At 43.4% G+C, this 24,515-nt stretch overlaps 1 protein-coding gene across 16 annotated transcripts in view; it reads right to left on the reverse strand.

Annotated features, from left to right (window-relative positions):
• The window catches only part of MAP2 (microtubule associated protein 2), a 222,712-nt gene that overhangs the window by 119,413 nt on the left and 78,784 nt on the right, over nucleotides 1-24,515 (reverse strand). For 12 of the 16 annotated variants that reach the window (XM_066553195.1, XM_066553194.1, XM_066553197.1 and 9 more), the window contains one exon: nucleotides 9,616-9,681. The exons of 1 other annotated variant lie outside the window; for it this stretch is intronic. The gene's annotated coding sequence lies outside the window, so the exon portion shown is untranslated. Of the gene's footprint in view, nucleotides 1-9,615; nucleotides 9,682-10,043; nucleotides 10,285-24,515 lie in introns of those variants that run through there. 3 more of the 16 variants (XM_066553203.1, XM_066553201.1, XM_066553189.1) reach the window with 2 other exon arrangements.

A 24,515-nucleotide genomic window follows, 5' to 3' on the forward strand; every position in this document is an offset into this window, starting at 1 on the left:
ACACACACACACACAAAAAAAAAAAAAAAAAAAGAAAAAAAAAAGAAAAAAAAACCCCCTCATTTCACTTCAGAGATACAAACTTTGTGCACATAGAGGAGGATCAGTGACAGATGCAGGGCAAAAGGACCAGGAAACCAGCGTCAGCTGGGGTAGCCAGAGCCAGTGGGCTGCAGTGACTATTGAATGACGTGAATCAGTGAAAGACTTAATTCCACAATTCCACTAAGCAGCCAAGGGGCTCAGATCCAAGGCCAATTTCTGCTCTGGGGAAGCATTTTACCAAAAGCAAAAGCTGCTGATGACAAACCAACTGCCAGAGACAACCAAAAAACTGCAGGGGACACATTGGAGGGGCTGGTGAGAGAAACTCAATCAGAAATATCTCAGCAAGTTTCTGTGCTGTCTGGCAGGCCCTTCCCCATCAGACACTGCAAGACTGGGGCTTTTAATATTGTAGGGATTACTCCAATCCATAGGCTTAACCTTCCTACAGCAAACCTGCAGAGACAATGCCGCTGTCTTTGTGCTGGCAGGCAGCCCATGAGCCACAGCCCTGCCAGTCAGCATTTCAGACATGGCCAGCAGCTTCCTGCAGGAGCTGAGGGTCCCTGCTTCCCACCTTCTGACCCCCTGCACTACTTCATCTTTATAGATACCCGATGATCTCTGCAAACAGGATTGCTGGGAAATCAAAATGAGTCCAGTTCTCATAAAAAAATCCTCAAAACCCTTTTTAAGCTTGGCCATAATATATGACTTTCTCACAGCATAGTTTATTATACAACTATTTCCTTCTATTGATTAAAGGAGAAAGGAGCTAAACTGCAAGAAAGCATATTAGCATCATAACAAGAATCCAAAGGTGGTGTAAGAGTCTAATAATAAGGTACAGGCTTCAAAAAGTGCTTTGTCATTATGACTGCTTAACACCTGAAAGGAAGGCTTCAAAAAGTGTTTTTTCATTATGCCTGCCTATCACAGTCACTCTAACACCTGAAAACTACACACAGGATTGGACTGCGAGTACCCCACCTTGAGGCCCATAAAAAGGAAGGCAAAACTGGTGCAAAGTAGCGTGGTGATGATCTATCCCATGCTTTTTAAAGTAACCTTGGCTTTTTTATAACTTTTCTCTACTTTTCTCTTTGCCTCTCTTACTATTAAATACAAATATATTGATATTTTGTATCAACATTTAATCTCGTCTGGTTTTAATCTCAGTTTTGGGAGTATTTTGAACCTTCCAAGTTCTTTCCATTTTTTACACAGAGACTTTGCTTTCTTTGTACTTTGTGTTTAAACCTGTTCATAACGGGTGGTAACATATTTCTGACAGAATGCATGAACAATTTGGGCCTTCCATTACATTTAGTAAACTACTCAAACAGAAACACATGTGGAAAGGAGATGTCCACATCTGAGATTATCCTTCACTGCAAGCCTTGTCTAAGATTTTTCATGTTATCAGTCAATTCCATAGTTGCTACTCTAGGCCCAGGAAGAGTATTTTTTAAATTTAGTTCAGTAACAATATTTCAGAACACATAAATAACCTGCCTGACAAGACAGAAACAACCATCTCCCCTTGGACAGATATAGAAAGCTTTAAAAAAACCCACCCTAAAACATCCCAAACACTGGGGTTTTATAAACTGAGTGAAATTCTGGGTGAGTGAAAGAAGATAGACTATTTTCTTCCCCTTCTGACTCCATGGTTTTATATACACTTCTATATTGCATTTGATTATGCACACATTATATATACACACATATTTGGTTACAGGAAGAAGCTTATTTGTTCCAGGAATTAGTCTGTTCATGGTACTTTACTGCAACTGATCTCATAAAAGTATTTCTAAGTTCAGCACTCCTTCACTGATATTAGATAGAAGAGTTTGTTTTGGTATTTCTCATGCCCATTTGGATACTGCAGAAAGGAATTTTGTAGGTGACAACACTGTTATTACAAGGGCTATCTGTAATAAAGAGAGCTCCAAAAAATGCAAACACAAACACTAACAAAATGTACATGAACATGTGGACACAGATGCAATGATTTCACTGTGTCCCCTTTTTTGTACATCTCACTATTTTTCTCCACTGTTAATGAGAGATTGGTATTTTAGGGGGGAAATCACAAATATTTTTCAAAGCCATTCACCATGGATGAATACTTACGTTTGGCCTGCTGGGCTCAGATTAACCTTTAACATATGAAGAAGAATAAGAACAAAAAACTTTTGGGTTGCACATCCAACAAGTATTTTGTAGCACAGTTGCAAACCACAATCCAAAAGGTAACTGAGGTGGCTCTGGTGCTGGGGACATCTCTGAAGCAGAACCACAATCATCTGCCAGGTTGCCCATAAAGGATATCACAACAGCCCTAAGCTTCTGTGCAACCTTTTTCAAACACAGCAGCAGAAGTTAGAGGAATTTTTCCTGCACAGAACTCTCCACAAGTGAGAGAAGAAAAACTTAACATGACCTTCAGCAAAAGGCACAGATGTGGCCTCCACATGTGGTGGAGAACACCACCAGCAGCACAGGCACAGCAGAATCAGGAGGCATTTCTTTGGTCATGTGCAGACTCTCCTGCCTAAAGACATCCATGTCCAACTTGTGCCGGCAAACCACAGCAGTACAGCTGTGCAGAGCCTTCTGACCTGCACCTGGGCTGCCAAGCACAAATGCCCAGGAGCAGGAAATGTTAGATTCAGCACTCCCTTCTGCTCTGGTTCCCTCCATTCAATATGCTAAGTAAGATTAAACACATTGCCTTTCCTACAGACACACAAAATGAGAAATGACAGCACACAAGGAAAGGTAGGCTCTAGGCTTTGCTCAATCTGTAAATATCATTCTGAGGTAAAAGTTACAGGACAACAATACTGAAAATAACAGGACTTCACCACAATAACAATATGCCCACTCAAACACTCCCAAGAATCCAGCCTAGCCAGTTCCATGAACTAAGAGCCATCCCACCACATTGAAGTAACAGGTTTATGAAGATCAGAATTTCTGACTACTCTGCTCTTACACCTACCCACCCACTCCAAGAGTTACAAAACAAAACCCTTAGGGGACACAGCAGAATTAATGGGAACCAAGAGATGGGCATCAGTTCAGATGATAGTGCCAGACAACCACAGAGAACTCTGTCTTTGATTTGTTTGTTTTCTTCTCTTTTGATTTTCTTCGGGGATTTTGATTCTTTAGTGAGGTATTTCAGGGAGTTATTTATGACTTGCAAACTATGAGCTGCATGGATGCCTTACTTGTGTCTGAGCATGGTTTCCATCTCTTTTGTTCTATAATTACTCACTGAAGTGCTCAAGTTTCCCCCTTGTTACGCACACATCGGTGTTTAAAGTTTTTACACCAGCTAGAATACAATTGTCAAACTCCTTTTAGTAGTTGTATACATTAGCCTTGAACTTACCTTTCCACAATGACTTCCACAAGTGTTTGCTGAAAGACATGTTTACTAATGGACACCAAACAGCAGGAACCTGAGAGTGAGCTCATTCATTTAGACCCTCAAGGGCATTTCTCTCAGGGAAGGTTGGTGCAGTGAGCAGTTCTGCCCGTGCCTCACTCTGACCTCACAAGTACTGCTGTTCTTATTATGTAACACCACCTCCACTAATAATGGCACCAATTCTTACTTCAGTGATTGTTAATATGCATAGCTGCACTGCAGCCATACTTCATGGCAACTGTCCAAGAAGAGGACTCAATTCTCCCAGGCACTGCACATCTACCCAAGAAGAAACCAAACTTAAAAAACAGGGGGGGTGAGGAGAGTGTGGGTTTAGAAAAATCCACCCTGGCAAGAGAGACTTCTAAGCCTGAGAAACTCCAAATCAACTTCACTGACATCTTATACTGCAAATTATCAGCTCAGAAATGTCAATAAAGCCCCTCCCAATGCCCAGAGAAGGTGTAGAACACAGCTGCAAGAGAGCAGCAGTCCCTTGGTGTTTTGTGAAAGCTGACCTAGAGCAGAGGCTGGGCAGAGTTAAAGAATAAAGCAGGGATTTAATAAAAGGCCTCAATGGATCCACCTTGGGCAGCACAAGAGCCCAGCCAGGGCTACACCCAAGATGAACCAAAATGGTCACAAAATGGACACCTGGTCATGGGGTCTCTCACTTTTATAATTTCTGGTCCATTTGCATATTGGAGTTAATTGTCCAATTAGAACTTTAGATGATGAATTCCCACCCTTCTTGTTTGCTCTCTTCAGTCCACGTTGTTTATGCTCTTGGGCCTGAAATTTAGATCAGCTGTGCCTGGTCCCCAGCTAGAGAAGGAATTGTTTTGTCTCTCTACTCTGTGAAGAGAGCTCACCATCCCCTAATATGAAGCTCAGAGTTACACACTAAAGCAGCACAGAATCTGAAAAATATAAAAGCTAAAACCTGAGGCATCCCCCTGGCCTGTGCAGTGCTGCCAGAAGCTCATGTGGGGCATGAGAACACCCTGACCAACACTACAGCCCAGCTGCACAGGGATGCACAAGCAGGTGAGCAGAGCTCCTGGCACTGCAGAGCAGGAAGAACCAGGGGCTTTCTCCAGAGCAAAAATGAGAAACCAGTTCAGCAGAATCTCCTCTATGCTTGGACTGTGCTGCCCTGCGCTTGCAGTCAGCAGTGATTTGTCAAGGAACTTTCCACAGAGATGTGTTGTGACCTTGTTTCCACATCTGTACTTCAAACCCCTGAAATAAATGTTTGAGGATGTGCAAGTCCCCAGAGCTGCCCCATGTATCTCCTTCTCCCCAGGCAAATTCAGGGCTATGAATTCTACCACAAGATCAAGCTTCTCAGTATCAAATGCTACCTTGCTGAGGAGCAGCAAAGCGCTCAGGTCCCTTTGGGCATGTGGAAGGAAGCAACTTGGGAACCACAGAGACAGAGGCAACTGCACGATACAGGGACTTTTTATGCTGTCACTTAATACACACCTCTGATCTTTCACCCACTGCTCTCTATTCCTGTCTCCAGCAGTCATGAACCCCTTCCTCTTGACAAGGAGAAGGCAAAGAAAGGCACCTCCTTACACGTGAGTAATTTTCTTTTAGCCAATTAAGGCGTACATTTGCATTTTTAAGCAAAATATATATACCAAATAAGAAAAAGTAGAGATAAATGCAGTTTACTAACCACATACACTGAAAAAACCACATACACTGAAAAAATCACCTTATCACAAGAACTGGGATGACTCAGAAAATAAATGCAAATAGCTCCTGTGATTTAGCAGCGACTGACACCCAAAGTATTAAAATAAATTGCCCGTGATTTCTCGCAAGCTCCGTGCTAATGCACCCCATAAAAGGTCAGTGATAACAGCAGCAGTGCATAACTATCTAGAGGCTTCACCTGGTGGCAAATAATGGAATGAATTGTCCCCTGAGCAGGATGGGAAAGGAAGTTAATCTGCACCTCCAGTCTGTCAGAGAATGTTCCAGGGAATGTTGTAAAGCATGAGTCAGCAGCATTGCTGCTACACAGGATTCTCCTAGCATGCTACTGGCAACACAGACTCTGCCCTTCACAGCTTTGGTATGCCAGCTGAGTGTCCATCAGGAAACAGCCGTTCTTTTGGATGAAATGGGACAGATTAACTGATTACTATTTATTCATTAGCATCTTAAATGTCATCACTGACCTCTATGATCATCAGTGCAGCAAAGAAGAAGAAAAAGTTAAGTGGATGAGTAAAGCTGGGAGAAATCAAATCTTAGTAAATGTATTTTAACCTTTTTATTGTTACTGCTACTGCAGTAATGCCACAAACACTTTTGGTACTGCAGCCAAGACAAAACCCACCATCCTAAGTCTAGTGGTCAAATTTCACAGCTTCCTGTAACCAAGGATCTCAATCATTTTGCAAAGCTGAATACTTCTCCTGAGAAATACACTGGCATTTCTTTGTCTGTTTTAGAGACAAAGAAAATAAGGAAGAGAAAGAGGACACAAACTTCCAGGGATTAACCTGGCAGTTTTACAGCCATTCACAGGAACCACAGGCCTGCACCTAATCAGGTGCACCTTCTTCCTCCAGTTGAGGCCATGTCAGCCCAGCTCCTGGTCCAGTTCATCCTCCACTGGATTCTTGGGGTTTTATGATTATTTTCTTGACAGGTTACACAAGGTCCTTTCTAACATTACTAAACCAAACCTCTGCTAACTATCCCTAGCTTTTAATATTTAAATGTAGCTTGACAGAGAATTAAGGAAACCCTTCTTCCTGGAAAAAATTAAACTGAATTCTTCCTTTACATGAAGAAAGCACTGCCATAACCTCACCACTCAGTGCCTCTGACCTTCCAGACAGGCAGCACACACATACACCATGGCCAGAGCAGCTCTGGAGCGTGCCAGGCCCTGCCCAGCTGGCAGCACATGGCCACACAGAAACTGGAACAGTGGAAGCTCTGGCATGGGAGGAGAGGACACAAGATGCAAATGCATATGGAAGAACTTTCATCATGGTGTATCAGCTCCAGTCTTAGTCACTGAAAGTTTGATGTAGATTATATTCTCTGCAGATAGTAACTTTTGAGTCCCTTGACCAATTTCAGCCTGTTTTGTTACAGGTAGCTGCCTTCCTACAAGTCCCATGAAAAACTGACATTCAAGTAGAAAAAGCAGATCCTGCAAGTGACCCTGCTCACATTGCAGCTGAAAGAAAAGCCATAATACAGGACCCTTATTTGCCACCAAACTATTTGCCTAGGAGACAGTCTTGCTAATCAGTAAAGAATTGTTCATCATCAAGCACAAGACAAATCAAAACCAGCACCATTCACACTCCAATGCTCAAACCACCACTTGCTCCACGTAATCACAGCACAAGACATCATCATTCCCGGTGATCTAACCCTGGCAAACAAACCAAGGATGTTTAGACCCAGCCTAGAACAGCCATAAAGCCTCTTTACCTCCGCTGTGAGGGTCACTAGGAGCAGGGTCAAAAGCCAGATGACCATCTCAGGGCAGGGGCAGCCACAGAGGCCCAAATTCAGCCCTGAAGCTGCTCCCTGCAGGAGAGCCCTGGGGGTGAACTGGCACCACGTGGCTCTCTCTGGATGCTCTTGGCTCATTTGGCCACCATGTCATCTGTTTAATGGAAGGTGGGTGCCAACCATCACATCACCCTGGGTGAATGCCTTGGAGCCCACACACTCTAATCCAGCACACCTCATTGCTGCTGCACACTCTGGCCTCTGTTGCCTTTTGTATCAGCTAACAAAATGTTTTTCCTTTGATATTCTTTTCCTTTTCATCTCTTTCTGATATTCCAAGCCAACCCTGTGGGCCACAGATTTTTTAAGTCCTGTCAATCTCTCGAATTAAATCTCTTCTTACAGCCTAAGTGCTCCTTGCGTCTTCGTCACGAAAATTATATTGTTGGAAATAATTTCCATTTTTGCCAGTATAACATCTCATTTTCTTCTTTGTAGCCCAAAGGAAAGATTTGTAACATGCATCTTCAAAACCCAGATAAAAGGAGGAGGCCAAAATGACTGCTAAATCAGAAGTACAAGAAATGTACATGCATTTTTATACATAGTAAAAGAATCCAGTCTGCACCAACTCTGATTCAATAACAAACAGCTGATGCCCTTTCTTTGTTTTTAGGATGCCATAGAGGACTGATAAGATGCTGTGCACAGGAGATAAGAGTCATTTTCATAGCAGATGAAAACCTGCTGGGATCTGAAGGGATCACATGGACAAAAAATTGGGCTCTTTTTCCACCAATACTATAAAAACCAGGCAGTTCTAATTGTCTGCTAACAAGGCCACCATTTCTATTTGTGACAGAGCCTTCCCTTCCCCTTCTCCAATGCTGCAGCAAAACCTCGGATTCTGACATCAAGCCCAGCAAGCAATATTAGTCCTTGAAACAGAGTTTGCAAAACATTAATGAAATCAGAGTGAGACTGCAGTTTGGCTTCTTGCCTTGGACAGTGGAAGTGAAATTAAAAGTAGAGGGAAGAGAAGGGACTTGCTCTCAGCTAAAATTAAATAATTGAATGCATTTTTCTCAAATTAAAGCATTTTAAACACTATTTACTACAGGCTTTCCTATTTCAATTAGTCTAGTGATAACTGATACCAGGAGGAAACTATTAAAAGCAGCTATGATAAACTAGCAAGTAAAGAATTCCTTTCAAAAAATTGCATTCAGCCAGGAAAATCTATTAGGTAAAAGCCTTCTGCCAAAGATAGAAAAACTACAAGGGCCAAGAGAATGGAAAGATGTGTAGAAAAGGGAAACAATAAGAGAATTGTATGTAAGAAAAGAGGAGAGAGAATATCTGGAAAAACTCACAATGCTTTCCCTCAGGAAACAGCATCTATCAAGCAGTCCTATGGTTCAATGATACTGGTTATTCACCACCTTTCTGAGGCATGCTTTGCTGTTAGCAGTGGCCCACACACACCTTTGCCAGTACCCAGGCTCTGGCTTGGGATTCCTCCCTGTCTAGGGAGCCACAATGGCCATTTCAGAAGCCCAGGCTTTCTCAAAGAGTGAAACATAACCACCTTTGCAGAAAAAAAAAATCTGTGGGGTTTTTTTTTCAGGTTTTTAAAAGGCCCCCTAAAACTTCAGACTAAAGACACATGCATATTGTGATTGCACACATTCCCTCCAGGTCCAAATGCAGACCCAAGAAATATGATCCCCTGTAGGGCACCATAACAGAGAACAATATCATAAAGTCTGCTCTGGAAGGTGTTGGGTGAGAACTGGCACCTGAGAAGTTAATTCAAGATGGATATACCTTTTCCTCTCTCCATCAAGGTGAAGGGAGCAGATTTTCAATCCTGACTGGATTTTTTTTTTTTTTAGCACAGTCCTCACTGCAAATCAATGAAATTTGTATTCCTTAGCCACCTTACATACCCAGAAGTCCAATACAAGTTAACTTCTAGATTTTATTCTGTAACATTTTACCTCCCTCTTTCCTTTACAGAGGCAAAGGCTTAAAGCAACCAGAGCCAAAAGGAACTAGGGGAAGAGGACAATAAACTGCTACTCCTGGGAATTAGCAATGACATTGCCAGAAAAACCCAGCTTGCTTTCCTCCTCTTGATAGCAGACATCATTTCTCAAGTGCCAGTGGTATGTGAAAAAGCCATCAGACAGATGCTCACCCAGCACTGACAGGCTGCTGGAACCAGGAGCTGCTTTCCTGGGAGAGATTGTACCTGCTTGGAACAAGCCTGCCAGTTTAACCCTGTCCTTGCTGGTGCTAAAATCAGTATTAAGACAATCCCAAATGACAGAGGGCAGCTTGCACCTGTACTAACACAAGACAATAGGCAAGCATTCAGGTTTGTATCTCACATTATGGTAGCTGCAGCCAAAAGGGCTAATTAGTTACCTCAAGCATATATTTACACATCAAAAATAACTTCACAGTGCCTGGCACGACAATTTGAAAATCTCTGCAAAGCTGACAAAAACAAACAAAAAAACCCCCAAACCACCAACTATTATTTAAATCAAAAAGGAAAAACAAAATAACAAAGAGCAGCCCACACCCTGTGCCACATTCATTCCCACATTCAAAGAGAGGCATCCTACCTTTGCGATCTTTGAACAAGAAGATTCCAATCAGCACGCTGCGTCCAAGACTACACCCTGAAGAATCTGCTAATACAAAACAAAGGGAGGGGCAAAAAAACCCTGAAAACACTGAATTTTTGCTGAAAAACAGTTTTTACCTATGAGCAAAGTTTTTTTTCTATCATACAAAGACAAAAAAAGCATAAAGATATCCATACCGTATATCAAGGTGTGTCTGCATATAAGACACACTAGGCATGCATCCGTGTATAAACAATTCCACAGAAGTTTATTACCTATTCATTTGAATTCATCCAGCGTGCACTGCTACAGATTTTAATCTACAGCAGACAAAACCCAAAAAGCTTCAGCATAAAGGAACAACTCTCTCAAATCCTCAACAAGCAAACAAACAAAGCTGACATTTTTTGGAATAAAATGATTACCAGCTCATATGCTGCTGCCATACCCCAAAAGCCTATCCTTAAATAACTGCTGCATAATCATTCTCCCGGAGTGTTGTTATCCATCGGCTCGCTGCCTGTCTCCAGCCAGACGCAGTCTGCAAGCCACCAGCTTGTCTCTACCATGTGCACGCCAGGAAAAGGAAAACTGCAAATTAGCACAAGTCCCCGCAGTGGTGAAAAGGAAAAGAGGGTGAGTGGGAGAGGAAGAGGGAGTTCACTGGCCACAGAAATTTCGAGAACGACGCCAAGGCAGCCGGCTCCGCCATCATCCACTTACAATAGGATGCTGCACCTCGCGGCTGCTGAGGCGGTTTGTCAAGGGGCTGCTGGTATCAAATGCCTGACAGGCATTTTAATTGCATCCAGCCAAGTGTGTCCCCAGGAATCAGGCCTTTAATGCTGTGAATATCATCAGCTGGTTCCTTTTGTGCTGCTACCAGACACACACAAGGCTGCACTGCACACAGGCAGCAGCGCAGCCGGGTTCTGCCGTGATGCCGATCCGAACCCCAAACGGGGTTTATGGATGGTACGTGACAAAAAGGAGGACTGGAAGAATTTAGTATTTTCTGCTTTACAGATCAAGAAGGGAATTGGCTCTCCCTCTTTTATTTTTCTGTCTAGTGCTGTTCATGTGTTGGAACCAGCCTGACTACGCTATTTGATCCTTGCATTTGATTATTCACACTGAGGGGAAATAAAACCAGGGAAAATGCAGAAGTGCTGCAGGACTGCAGGGGCAAGCAAGAACCCTTCAGGACTCATACAAGAGTATAACAGGGCTCACTGCACAGTTCAGCTCAGAAACAAGTTCTTTGTGAAGTGAGGACTTCAGTTTTACTGCCACTATTCATTTGCTGTGTCTGCTTCGATCTCATTGCCTTATTCCAAGGCTTTCTTTAGGACAACATTAATCTCAGTAGGAAAAGGAACCTGTGAATTTGGAAATCACCCTGTGTCCTGTCAGGAGCTGAGGTGCTGAACAGCTCAGCTGGGGAGGGATAGATAAATGAATTTTTTAAAAGAATATGAGAAGAATTAAAAGATGAACTGGTTTGTTTTCAAGCATTTTTAGTTTGTAATAAAACAGCACACATAGCAAAGGAGCAGTCAGTCAGGAGTAACCAATGAGCCCAGCACTCGCTTAAGGACTGAAGACAAGATAAAATTTCCCTGCACTCAGGACACACAAGTCAACTAGGTTCACTCCCCAGCAGTAACCTGGTGTTTCTCAGTCCCTGTGACAGCAGAGCACCTGACAGGGAAGGCTGTCAACAGGAAAGTGAAACATCTCCCCACCACAAAATTTGGGAGAGGTCCAACAAACCCCGTTTACCTGAGAGTGCCAAGGGGCTTACAGGAAGGAGTAACAAATTCCCCATTGATTTCCAGGGGTTGTCTCCCAAAATTCTGGGGGTAGAGGGCTACAAAGGGAATCAATTCCCTTCTGCCTTCCCCCACAACCACAGGATGACTTCACACATCCATCAACCCTTGCATCAAACAGAAATTCCACCCTCACTGCTATAAACAGATCTTAGTAACTTATGAGCATCTTTCCTGAGCTGACAGCTTTTCCCCACTCTCTCAACCACCACAGCAGTGAGAAGGATGAGGAAATGGAGGAAGGCAGGCTGTATGGGACAAGGATGACAGTGGACACGGCAGCAAAAAGGCCTTTGGAAGGAGCAGGAAAAAACAAGCCAGAGTGGCACTAATGCAATTCTTTGACCTTTCCTCTGAAAAAGCTTCCTGTGACTCACGGGAAGGGGTGCCTGCTGCTGCCACTGCAAAGATCATCCGCTGCAGAGACCAAGGAAACCCTCCCTAATCCTGCCTCAGCCTCCTCAGTTCCACCATTTACCAGTTGCTACTTGTTCATAGCCTTGCTATGATCTCTCCGTCACTTCTCCAGCTCACCTTCACCGGCCAAAGCAACCAGGAGCTCTGGGAGCAAAACCATCATGGAGCTGGGATGGTGGGAGAATAGGAAATCTTGAAAACTGTCCTGTAATCTCTCTCAGAGGTTCCTAACAGAACTCCTGTGGCTCAAAGGGATGGATACACATTGCCAGGCTGTGTCCTGCACCCTGGAGCCTGGGGATGGACCGTGAACCAGCTACCCAAACCACCTGCAGGCTGCCCATGCCAGCATTTCCAGAGACACAGTGGCTGCTGAAACAGCCCATGGCAAATGGCTTCACCTTAAGATACTGCAAATAAAAACCAGCTTAATCATCAAGTTTGTTCTGGCTGCCCTGAGATATGTTTTCACACCTATAAAAATACTTCTGAGAGGACAAAAGGCATAGGAGGAGACAGGGATGAAGAGCCTAATCCAGATAAATGCTGGAACACGGAGAACACTCAGCCCTGTCTGAGATTTAACCTCATGTTTATCTGCCTTACTCACAGAAGTAGGAAACTCATCACATAAAATCAATGCATCCCAACACAGTGAAAACACAAATGTAAGGAAGTTGACAAGTCAAAATTCTGGAAATTATTAAATTACATTTTCAGCATTGTATTTCTCAAAGAGGAGTAAAGATATTTACCATCTCAGTAAATCTCACCACTGTGACTGAGGCCTGATCTAAACTCTACAAGATTTTGCTGGTTCAGGTGGGTTTTATTTCATTTCATTATCACATTCACACAAGATAATGAACTCAATTTCATTACTGTCCAGCTGCAAACTGGGTCCCTCTGTGCAAGATGCTGAGCAAAACAGCAGACAGCTGCCATTACAAATTAGAAGAGCCAAACCCCTAAATAGATATTGGTAGTATTCTCCACATTTTCAGGATAATGAGGAGGTGGGGGGAGGAAAGAAGAATCATCAGTTTGGGCTTTCCCAAGGTCACACACAACCTCTGCTCCCAAACAAAGCAAGATACTTCCACAACCTCAGCCTAAGATCTTCCTGCCCAAATCACTGCTGAAGCCTTGCAACCAGTGTTTAACAAAGGACTTGTGGGTTGGTTGCTTCTTTTTTAGCAAAGACTGGATTAACATTTTATGCAATGCCTAAAATAGCTTCCAATATCATCAGTGATGTAGATTAAGAGGCATAGGTCTACTGAACAGGAACTGCACCACTCTGGTAAAAATAGCCCTGGAACAGGGAATTTTCTTTTTATTCACTATTGTCTTAGCACTTGAAACAGGGATGACTGCCTTCTGGAGAGCCTGAGAGGAGACAAATGCTTCACCAGACTCTCTAAATATTGTCTGATCTTCTGCAGTAGTAATAAATATCAGACTATCTATTTTACCATCCATTTGAGGGGAAAAACTTGGTTTTATTTTTTTCCCCTTCTCAAGGCAGGGGAAAACCAAAATAGAAGAGTGTTAATTAATTCAAGAAAAGCAGACGCAGTTTAGCACATTAACTCTTCCACCAGGACTATGTGTGAGGAAGGTTGGAGTCACTGTCTTCCTCTCTGTGGTTACTGACAAAACACAGGATGGATGTGGAGCAGTAATGAAAAGCCACAGGCTGAATTAGCAGCCTCTGTGGGTAACAAGGATTTCAAGGCACACTAGAAAGTTTCAGGATGCACGAGGACCCTGGCTTTGTTTTTAGTCTCCTTAAAGTACAAGCATGCAGGAGCTGCTTTGCCCACCTCATGCAGCCAGTCCAGGGCCCTTCAATCATACCATTTCCTTTCCACCAGTGGTGCCACCAGCTTTGTGTCCACAGCACATCCCAACATCTTTACAGGACTCCTCTGTCCTTCCTCCCAGGCCCCCAGTAAAACAGGCCTGTCCTGGTGACATTGCATCCAAAGTCACCCCCTATTGAGACCAGCTCTCTGGCACCCACTGACACACCAGCTGATAAAACATGGGGTTCTGTGCAGCATGATTCTACAAAGAATCTTCAAATCCCAGGCATATTACGGCCTCTCTTTCTCCTACTTCAGCTTATTTGTTTTAAACATGTGAGACAGATATTTTCAGGCATAATCTCTCTTTTGTGAATCCTAGCTGACTCTCCTCAACTAAATAATTGATATGTGGAATATCTAGAAAAGGATTTTCTATTTCTCTCTGTGCCAGCATGTCACTAAAATCAAGCTGGAAGATGTAGGATATTCAAATACTCCCAGGTCTGCTTTTCAGAACAACCAATACTGCACTTAACACTTTGAAGCCACCAAATTCTTTGGCTTTCTGAGGAAATCCTTCACTTCTAGCTTAGAGACCAGTGAGAACAAAAGAATAAGAAAGCAAAATTCATTGTATGTGTCTGTTAGTCCCTAAACCTTGCATCTGTATGTGGTAGAGATACTAGTAACAGCTGCAACACAAGTTTTTGTGTAGTTACCCCAAAATAAACCCTCCCCTCTGTCCTGGGTACTGCCTGAGATGGGGAACAGCTTCATCTCACTGCTTGTTCAGCCTGCTGTTTCTGGGGTGCTATTGTCACTGACAGCTGGGCAAAAACAAACACCCTTCAAAACAACCTCAAAATCCATCCACAAAGGAAAAGCAAAGAGCTGAGTGAGCAATCACACCCCAAATTTTGACACAGCAAAAGCAAACCTCCGGCTCAGAGAATCACTGGAATATTGTAAAGACAACTGATGTGTCTCAAGTGGTACAGCCCAAAAGTGTGACTGCACTGCTCCTGGAAGGCCACCCAAATTTTCAGCTGATTGCCTGGGTTTCCCTCAGAATCAGAAGCAGTTGGTGGCACCAACCCTCCTGCAGAAACTAATGCCACCTGAGAGTGACTTTCCACAAAACCAGATGACAGCAGCGCACACAGCCAGGGATGGCTCTGAAGGCTGAGAGACGGGGCTGTGCAGGCAGCACTGCATTAGTGGGAGGCTCAAAGATCACACCAGCGAACACACAGCCCTGGTCCTGATGGGTGTCCACGTGACAAGCTGCGCATCACAGAGAAACACCAACTGTTTCTCCATCCTATCACATGGTTCATGACTAAGAAAATACTGCAGATAGAATCTGTACCACTTGTTCTCACCTTTTTTCTCTCCTGGCCTACCAGTGGGGTGATGAGTCAAGACAAAAACTTGCTTACTGTAAAATATCACAGCTACTGTAATAGAATTTATTAATGTATCAGTTTGTACTTCACTTAATCAGGTAACCTAATGCTTTTAAATTAAATGTCACATCATAACTTTTAACAGAAGTCTTAGCTATTATTCAATATTGAATTTATAAATAAAATATTCTAAACTAATGAATCATTTGTTGAAGCAGATTTTGCAAAACATGCAATTAAAATATAAACAAAGCTGGCATGGTCTTAAAGACATATAAAGCAGTAACTGCAATGCAAAATACACAGATTTAGCTGTTTGTCTAATTATAGGTTTTGGATGGTATTTCAATTCAAATACTATTTATATTTAGGAAAACATGGTTTTTCAGTCAATAGGACATTGGTATATAGTTAATGCAGTAATGAAAATAGAGGTTTACCTGAAACAGGTTGGTATCTGTTACCCTTTCCAGTGAAAAGATATTTGCTTAAAGATCAATCTTTAGATTGATCAACTTAATCTTGATTTAGGCCAACTTAAAGATCAATCTGCTCTCTAGCAGCTAAGTACAGCCTTCCTAAAAGCTGCCAGATGATTATTTTCTCTTACGTCCAGACGTTCCTTCAAGAAATATTTTTTTAATTTGGTTAGCTCAGCTAACTGCTGTTCCTCGACAGCAAAACCAACCAGACAGGCAATGGGAATTGCAGAAACATGTAGTAACATGTAGCACAATTGGTTTCAACAGCTTCTCACTTAGCAACACTTCATGTAAGGAAGGCAGTGAGGCAGAAACCCATGGAAGAGCTCCCGGCAGCGGAGCCGCGCCGAGGGGAAGCAGCTCCCTGCTCACCTCAGAGGACAGACAACAAAAGCAGCCTTATGAGCACACTGCTGGCCCTCAGCCTGACCCACATGGGCCCAGACATGGCACTGCCAGAATGATGTAACAGCTTATCCCCTCCTGACATGGGCAGCCAGGCTGAGCCTGCCCAGTGCCTGCCCTGCAGATTTCCAGTAAAACCAACCCCAGCCAGCAGCCACGCTGAGCTCCAAGACAAAAACCTGCAAAAACCACCAGAAGCCCTTCCTTGACACCAGAATCTTCCCCTTAGATCCTCCTTGGATCAGAATTTGTATTTATGCACACTCCTGTAGCATTTCAGAGAGAGGTAAGGAGGGCTGGCAGCGTGCACTGCACATTACAGACACTACTGCCTTTGCACAGGACCCCCTTGCAAGGGCTTCTTAATGGATTCTATCACATTCACTGTGAAATGAACACAGCAGATACTGTGGGCTAATTCATTAGCTACTTATGATTGATTCTTGTTTTCATCATCATAAAAGCAGACTTCCTGTGGTTACCACAATGATTCCAATTCCCTCTTTGCTTACACACATTTGAGCCAGCCACTGCTCCACTGACCCCACAGCATTTACCACATCAAGACTAAAATGGGTTTAATGTCTGGAGAGTTAGATTAGGTAACTTAAACACAGCCTTCATTCACCCTGGTCTCACAGCACTGTCCACAATTATTTTTAAGCTGTTTGTGCATATAACTTATTTCTCTCATCTGGACCAGGTAGTTGCCTGAGAGACAGTAGCTATTTCACAGCACTCATACTGTCCATGAGCTCAGGGTACAAAGTGAAGGGTGCCACATCCAATCACCATCACCAGGGAGACTTTTGGGAAGCGTAATGTGATTATAGTCAAACCTAGTTTATCTGAACGGGGTAGAAAACATGAAAGTCATTAGACAAAAGGGATTTTTGGATAAATGAAAGACCTTAGAACTTATCTCATATAACTCAAGGGACATGACCTTCTTTTAGATGAAGTAGTACTTTGATCCATGGGATTTTAAATGACAGGCCCAAATGGCAGTGTGGCCAGTAAGTCAGGAAACTTCTGCTGTTTCAAGGACTGACACAGGACTTCTTGCTACCATAAGCCATCCAGACACTGATTCACCCTGGTTTCAAAGGATAGTACTGTTTAGCAGAGAAGTGATCCCACAGCAATTCTAGGACTGTGGGAGAATATGATCTGGATTTAAAAGGTAGAGGGGAGGATGGAGAGAGGAGTTGCCAGTCTTGTCTCCTCTACCATCCTACCTGAGTTTCTTCAGAAGACTTCCATTCAGTTTGGCAGGGAACAGAAGCATGGACACCTCAAACAATAAGGGTCTGTGCTCTGTGCAAGGCTCTAGAGATACACATAACTAGAAAGGAAAGGCAGAACTAAGCGAGTTTAGCAGCTTTAACAAACTCTCCAAGTACATAGGAAGAATATGCTAAGCTTTTTAAGAGCCTGAATAGTCAAATAAAAATCATGCCAAAAACAGAGACAAATCCCATAAATGAGGGAAAGCAGAACTATGGGAATATAATCAGAAAAGCTAAGGAACAACTGAATTATGATTAGCCAGGAACATAAAAAGGCAACAAAAGAATCTGAAGAAAGATCTGAACAGCAGACAGGACAAGTTATCGGTCACAGAGAGGCAGAGCAAAGATGACGCACAGAAGGCTACAGCTCAACATTGCTCAACTTTCACAAGACCAACAGTGAGCAACTACTGCATATGATTGTTTTAAAAAGAAGCAGAACTTCAGGTTAGAATAGGAAAGAGCAACTAAAGAAACACTCAGAACAAGGAAGATGCAGATTAGAAAGTTGTGTGGATCCTCCCTGACGCAAGAAGAGTATTTCAGACTTCAGAACAAACCAGACAAGAGTCTGCTTTATCTTCACAAACATCTTCCCAAACCCCATATTCTCTCTTGAAGGGTCTGTTGAAGCTGTGCAAAATTACAAACAAATCAGTCAAGCGCCATCTTTGCAAAGACTTTGGAAAAAATAAACCAAGATGTTTCCAAGTACCTAAATACCTACAGGGCAAGAGCACAACTTAAAAAATATTTCTGGCAATATCAGTTTGTCAGTAACAAATGCCAACAAATGGATCTCCCCACTCCTGATTTTGCTTTTGTAAAATTTGGGTTTCACCCCAAGTTAGGATGAGTTTGTCACAGGAAAGCATCTTCTAAAACCAAGACCATTGGTTCACAGCAGCTCCCAGATCTAAAAGCAGGAAACCAAGAAAAAAGGACTGAACAGCACATTGAGAGACAAGGCCTCAAACACATAACTAGACAAATCAGGAGTAAGTGGCTCAGCACTAGTAGGACAAGAAAAGGCTTACTGTGGGCAAAAAAAAAGACAAACCACAGTTTTGTTTATCCTAATGGGAATGCTATCCCTAAAACACTGGGATAATTATTCCATTTTCTTTGGTGGTGGTGTCTCAGCTGGAGAAATGCCAAAATGTGGGGTTTGCACAGTAAGATAGATACTGGCAAACTTGGGAGAGTCCAGATAAGCAAAAGGGAGAGTTTGGGAAAACATTCTTCTAATCTTTCCTTGTAAAGCACATGTTTTCAGATAGGTTTCTCCAAAGTACAGAAAATCCAAGCAGTAACAAAAATATTTCAGATAATATAATTTTTGAAGATAAAGGAAGAGAACAATTACATTCTAAATCAGTGGGGAGATGAGTGAGGGGGATCAAGGAAGGGGGAATAAAAGAGTAATTCACTGGGCTAACTAAAAGCAAATCTCTGTGCGTGTGGTAACTAGAACCCCTGATACTAAGGAAGGTTAAATGATTTATTTTTATACAAAGAGCACCAAGAGCAGGGCCTAGACAGGCTGGCATCCTCCTTGAAGAGAATAAGGATCCTGTTGTCCTCCAGGCATCTAGTTTCTTTAACTGGGCAACTGGTACAGCCTCCAGCAAAACTCAGCTGGCCACAGGACTAACTTACATTGCCTTCCCTCCATCCTTCTCAAGCTTAATGAGAATTGCTGGAGCAGAGTACAGCACTGACACAGGACTCTCTTAATTCCTAGCTGGAGTACTGGCAATCTCAGCCCCAATCTGCCATTAGGGTCCAGAGAGCTGCAAAGCCTACAGATTCAGGGACACTGGGGCTGGAAAAGGGATGCCAAGGGGAGCTGCTACAGGGCTCCCACTACATCAGCTCAGTCTCTCAGAGGACAAGACCTGTGGCTCTTCCATGTGAACCCCACCTACTCCTTCCCTCTTTGCTGCCAGAGGACCTCACTGGGTGGAGAGGGCACCAAGGCTGGCCCCTGCCTCTCCACAATGCCACTCAGATTGTACATTAGGATCTGGAGCCAACAATTTTACTGGGTCTGTGACATGCCATCCCCCAGACTTCCACCTGGTCCATAGGGTGCAACTGGTTCAGATAAAGGTGTCTGACGACTTATTAACACCACTGTAAAGACTGAAAAATAAAGATACTCCCAGCATTTGCAAGAAGGCTCCCTGCCTCTTTTTAGAAGGTTTCAAAAAGCAAGTTAGTCTTTGGGGCACAAGGGCTCCTGTATCTGAGCAAAAAAACCCATGTGATGATGCAGAACCTGGGAGTGAGAAATCAGGAGAAGGGCACTATTAAGAAAGACCACAGAAGGAACGAAGAGGAGAGAATAAATGGAATAACTAATACATTTGCTCCAAGGTTCTCTCTGCACCAATTGGCAAAAAGAATACAACTGAATCATTAATAATTGAAGGAACTTGAAGACAAAGAGATTTTCATCCAACGTTAAAGGGATGAAAGACGGCTGTAATGAGAGTTCTGATGACGGAATCATTTGCGGAGGGACTGGAAAGGAGGAGGTTATATTTTAAAGAAATGGTTCCTTTGTAAGACAAGAGCAAGCATTCTCATTACTAATGCAGACAGACACATCTGAAAGACCTTATTCAGCTGATGGTGTCACCAAACACCCTTCTGGACACAAGCTCTCCACTAACAATACTAAACAAGGATAGGAGACTGCTGTAACAAAATATAAAGTGTCACTTGTTTATTCTTTTTAGCTTCATAAATCATTTAAGGATGAATATTAACAAGCAGCCAGTTTTCTGTGCCTTTTTTAACTGATGATTCTCTGCACATAGTTGATGGAAGCTTGAGCTTTCATTGCTTTTGGAAGTTGGCCCTGCAGACAAAGTCAGGACCAACATCAGCAGCAAAACACGGGGGTTATCCCTTCTTAGGAGCTGAATCTTGTACAGAGGAATTTCCACTGACACCTTCTAAATGCCCATCAGCAGGGGAGACAGGCACACTCGTGTCAGCCTCTAGCTCAAGGCCTGGAGTTTTGCACCAGACAGTTTCTGAGCAAATGAACTGTGCTAAGAGACAAACAAACAGCACATTAATTTCACTGGCTTGCTGCCATATTCGAGGGCAAAGATGTTAATGGAACTCAGTAAGACTGAAATGGATTGTTTTCCTCAAAAAGAATACAAAGCTACAATTTCAAAAACAGAAAGATCAGACTAGAGAAATTTCTTAAGAGGAGGAAAAGTCAAAAACAAAGAAACAAAAAGGAAAAAAAAAATAAAAACAAACAAAACCAAGCAACCAAAACCTCTGTAAAACCAATGCACAACACCACATCATTTACAGAAACTACTAGGATCCTAGTGTGAACCAAAAGCTCACATTACCAGAGTAACCAACTCCAAATTAACTACTGATCCCCTAAAGCTATCCTTGCAAACCTTCCCAAGTCCCAGAGTGGGGCTTGTGACAGTGCAAACCACCAAGGGCTTTTCAGATTCACACTGTAACATCATCACTCACCACAGCTAACTCAACGAGCAGCAACTAGCAAGAAGGTATAACAGAAAATGCAACAGAGCATGGCTCAGCCTGTCTGCAGCTCCACCTGAACAGAAGCCATGCACAGGGCGGTGTCCTCCTGCAACCCTTCACATGTTGATGGGACTTCTTCCCAGCTCCACACAAAGATTGTATTTTCTGGTCTGCTGGCTTTGCTCAAATCATCTTTTGCCATCCCCTGAAGATCCCCACTGCCATTAGCAGGATGGCAGGAGCTGTAGCAGCCACTGACCCAGGTGAGTGAGGCAGAATGGACCCGACAGACCCTGCCCTTGGCTGTAGTTTGTCTGCAGAAACACACACAGAGCCAAAAGCCCAATAAACAGAATCTAGTTTATGAGGAAACTGGATGTTTTTGTATTATTTTTTAGCTGCTGGGGATCTTGTTTGAGATGTTTTCCTCATAAAGGCTCACCTTTGTAAGCTCTGGATTTTGGGCAGTAACCCATACCAGAGCAGTTTGGGCAGGACTGCTGCTCATCAGAATGGATCCAGGCTGGCGAAGTTCATGGAGAACTGTCTCCCATGGCAGGGCCCCCATGGACAGGGGAAGGACTCCTCTCCAGAGCAGCAGAAGAAAACCTCAGGTGACAAACTGACCAAAACCCTCCAGCCCCATCTCTCTGAGCTGTAGGTGGGAAGGAGGGAAGGGCTGGAGGAAAAAAGGCGGTTTTAAGAGCTTGTTTTACTTCTCATTATGCTCCTCTGACTTTTTTAGTAATAAATTCACTTTGTACCTTTAAATTGAGCCTGTTTTGCCCTTGGAGCATTACCTCCCAATCCTTATTTCAACTCATGAACACTTCATTAATTTTTTCCCTCTCCTCTGCCCAGCTGTGGCAGGGAGGGCAAGTGAGCAACTTTCATGGGTGTCTGGTGTTGGGCCAGTGTCAAACCACAACACTCACCTCTCCCAAAATGCAAAATACTCTATTACTCCAGAGTTTAACAGGATCTATCAACCATTAAACACAGTTAAACACTGTGAATATTTAGAAGCATTAAAACCTTTTGAGGAAGAAAAAAGAAAAAAGGCATGAGCTTAGCTTATCCTCTGATGTCTGCTTCTAGAGGCCCTTCCTAGGGGTCACACCTGATGCTTTGAGGCAAGAAAACATTGTCTTCTCCTCAGAGATTCAGAATAATTCTGAAATGCTTCTGTGCTATAAATATAGAAGCAAATGTAAGTAAATTTAAAATTAAATAAATGTAATACACACTCACATTGCTAACGCTCCATTTTTTCCATTTGTTTTCCCTTCTTCTTCAACCTGTTTGCTGAAATTTATAAAATTCTCTGCCTTTGGCTTTCATCCATCTGTTACCTTAAAGCCTTTTTCCTTGTCTCTTTTCATTCCCTTGAACAAGGAAGAAACTATGTCTGGGACATTCTCTATATAAAGCTATATTTTATTAATAAGTTTAAACACACGCATTGGTTCAGATTGACTCCAACATGCAGCCAAGACAGAAATAACTGGAAACGATTTTATTTTGTAATGCCTTGGTAGAAATGATTTTACACTTCAGTAACTTGAAAAACAAGCTACTGTGACCAGAAAATGCTTTCTACCCTGCAACATGTGATCAGCAGATGAATGGAAGGCAGAGTGCAAAGGCAGGTATCAGCTGAAGATAAAAAATCTCCTGACTGCATGCCCCTAATATCCAGAAGCTTGCCATCTGATAGAGAACTTGGAGAGTAAGATAAACTAAAGAGCTTAAGGCTTTCTTTTTTTGTGCTTTCATTTTATTTTTATTGAACTTCCACTCTACACGTTGCTATTTAATTTCTGTGGCTCAAGGTTTTGCCCCTTTAAAAGACCAAAAGGTTCTCTCATCCTGAACTAATCTTTTATTCTTGAATGGCACTGGATTGAATCCCCTTATTTCCCCTGGGTATACCAAGGGTAGTGACAGCTGATCCTTGCCTATACTGCCCAGTCAATTATTCTTATTTTCCTTCTGAAGCCCACAAAGACTCTGCAGTACTGAAAGCTCTCCCAGTGTGAGAGCACCTGCTAAGAAATTAATGCATGAGACAAAATAATGGGTGGGAGGAGGAAAGGGGCTGTAAGGCACCAAGTAGCTCACTGGAACCAGAGGCAACAGCTCTGCCCAGCTCCTGCATCTCTGCCCTGACTTCCAGAAAGTCAGTGAGGGAATATTTGTCCAACCCAGCTTCACTACACATTTGGCCTTTCTTACCCAACAGCAGGGCAGAAGGTTATTGTATTGTTTCCATTTTGTCCACACAGCAACAGCTTGAGACCTCAGCTCCAGACCAGACCCAGAGTCTGAGGTCCTGCATGCACCTGTACCAGCTCACTGTCACATGTGTAAATACAGATGGACAACACCTGCCAGCTGCAGGTGAGGTGAAGTCTCAGAGGGGACCTGCTGAGGCACTTTCAGCTGGTATTGCATGACAAAGCAATCTCTGAGAACAGCACAGTGGTTTGGCTGCCACAAGAGCCCTCCTCACACCTCCCAGTCCATGTGGAGGGGGAGCAGGAAAGAATGCAAAGAGGATGCAGCTTGAAAATTGAGAGCAAATGCTGTATGGACTGGTCCTAGAACTAATACACAAAACACCCCAACAAGCAAAGAGCAGCTGGGTCCAAATCACCTACAGCTCATGCTGAAATCAACCAAGAAGGTCTCTGCCACTCTCTCTAAGTGAAAGAAAGCAAAACCCCTGGGTTCAGCCAGGTGTCTTCAAGCTCTTAAAAGCAAAAGACTACCCCAAACAACATGTTAAGAAAAATAGAAAAGAAAGATGGATTTTAAATAGAAGATTTGCCTTACCTGAAGATTCAGAGAAACTACATTGCAGGAAGTGAAGCCCAGCTATACACAGAGGTCCTGCTGCGAGCCTGGCTGCTCTCAGGGAAGAGCCAATCTGAACCAAGGCTGATCTTAGGGACCAGAGTTTGGGGAGAGAGAGGAGGAGCCCCTCATCTTCCCAGTGAGATCCCAGCAGGAGCAGAGGCTCCAACTGAAAAGCCCAGCTTTGGCAAACATGGGATACACAGGCAGAGCAAAGCCCAAGCTGACAAACAGGCTCACTCAGCTGCTGGCTGTTCATTCATGCTGGTGCCATCTGCTTTACTCCATCCTTGGAGGGCTGTAGCAGCAAGGAGGAACAGAGCCTGTTTGCCACCCTCCTGCTGAGGAGCACAGCACAGGCAGGCTGCTCTGAGGGGAGAGGAGGCTGATCCTTCCCCAAAACAACCTGTGTGGAAGGGGCCAGGCTGCAGGGCAGGCAAGAGGGACAGAAGTGAGGGAATGAGATCAGAAAAGAGCTGAGGAAAGCAGCCAGGTGACTTGGAGACCCATCCCAAGCTCAGCAGAAGGGAGCAAGAAGGCAGCAGAGCCAGGACTGGAGAGGGGTTTCAGCATGGGCAGAAGAACACCCATTATCCCAGCTGAAACCAGAGTACTGCCCAAGCTGGATGGTGCTGACTGGTGTGCCAGAGCTTGGGCTGCTCCAGCAATCTTAGCAAGAGGAGGGACCCCACATTCTTGCACCTTTGCAGGATACACAGCCACTGCTTCCAGGGACAACACTTCTTCTTCTAGAAGTTATTCCCAGATTCAAAACTACCCTGATATTAAAGGACTAAGCACATTTGAGGCCCAGATTCCTGAAAAAAAATTGTTTACTGATTTCAGAGCTGTGTGGCTTCAAACAAGA

The sequence above is a fragment of the Molothrus aeneus genome, chromosome 7, assembly GCF_037042795.1.
Source record: "Molothrus aeneus isolate 106 chromosome 7, BPBGC_Maene_1.0, whole genome shotgun sequence".
NCBI classification, from domain to species: domain Eukaryota; kingdom Metazoa; phylum Chordata; class Aves; order Passeriformes; family Icteridae; genus Molothrus; species Molothrus aeneus.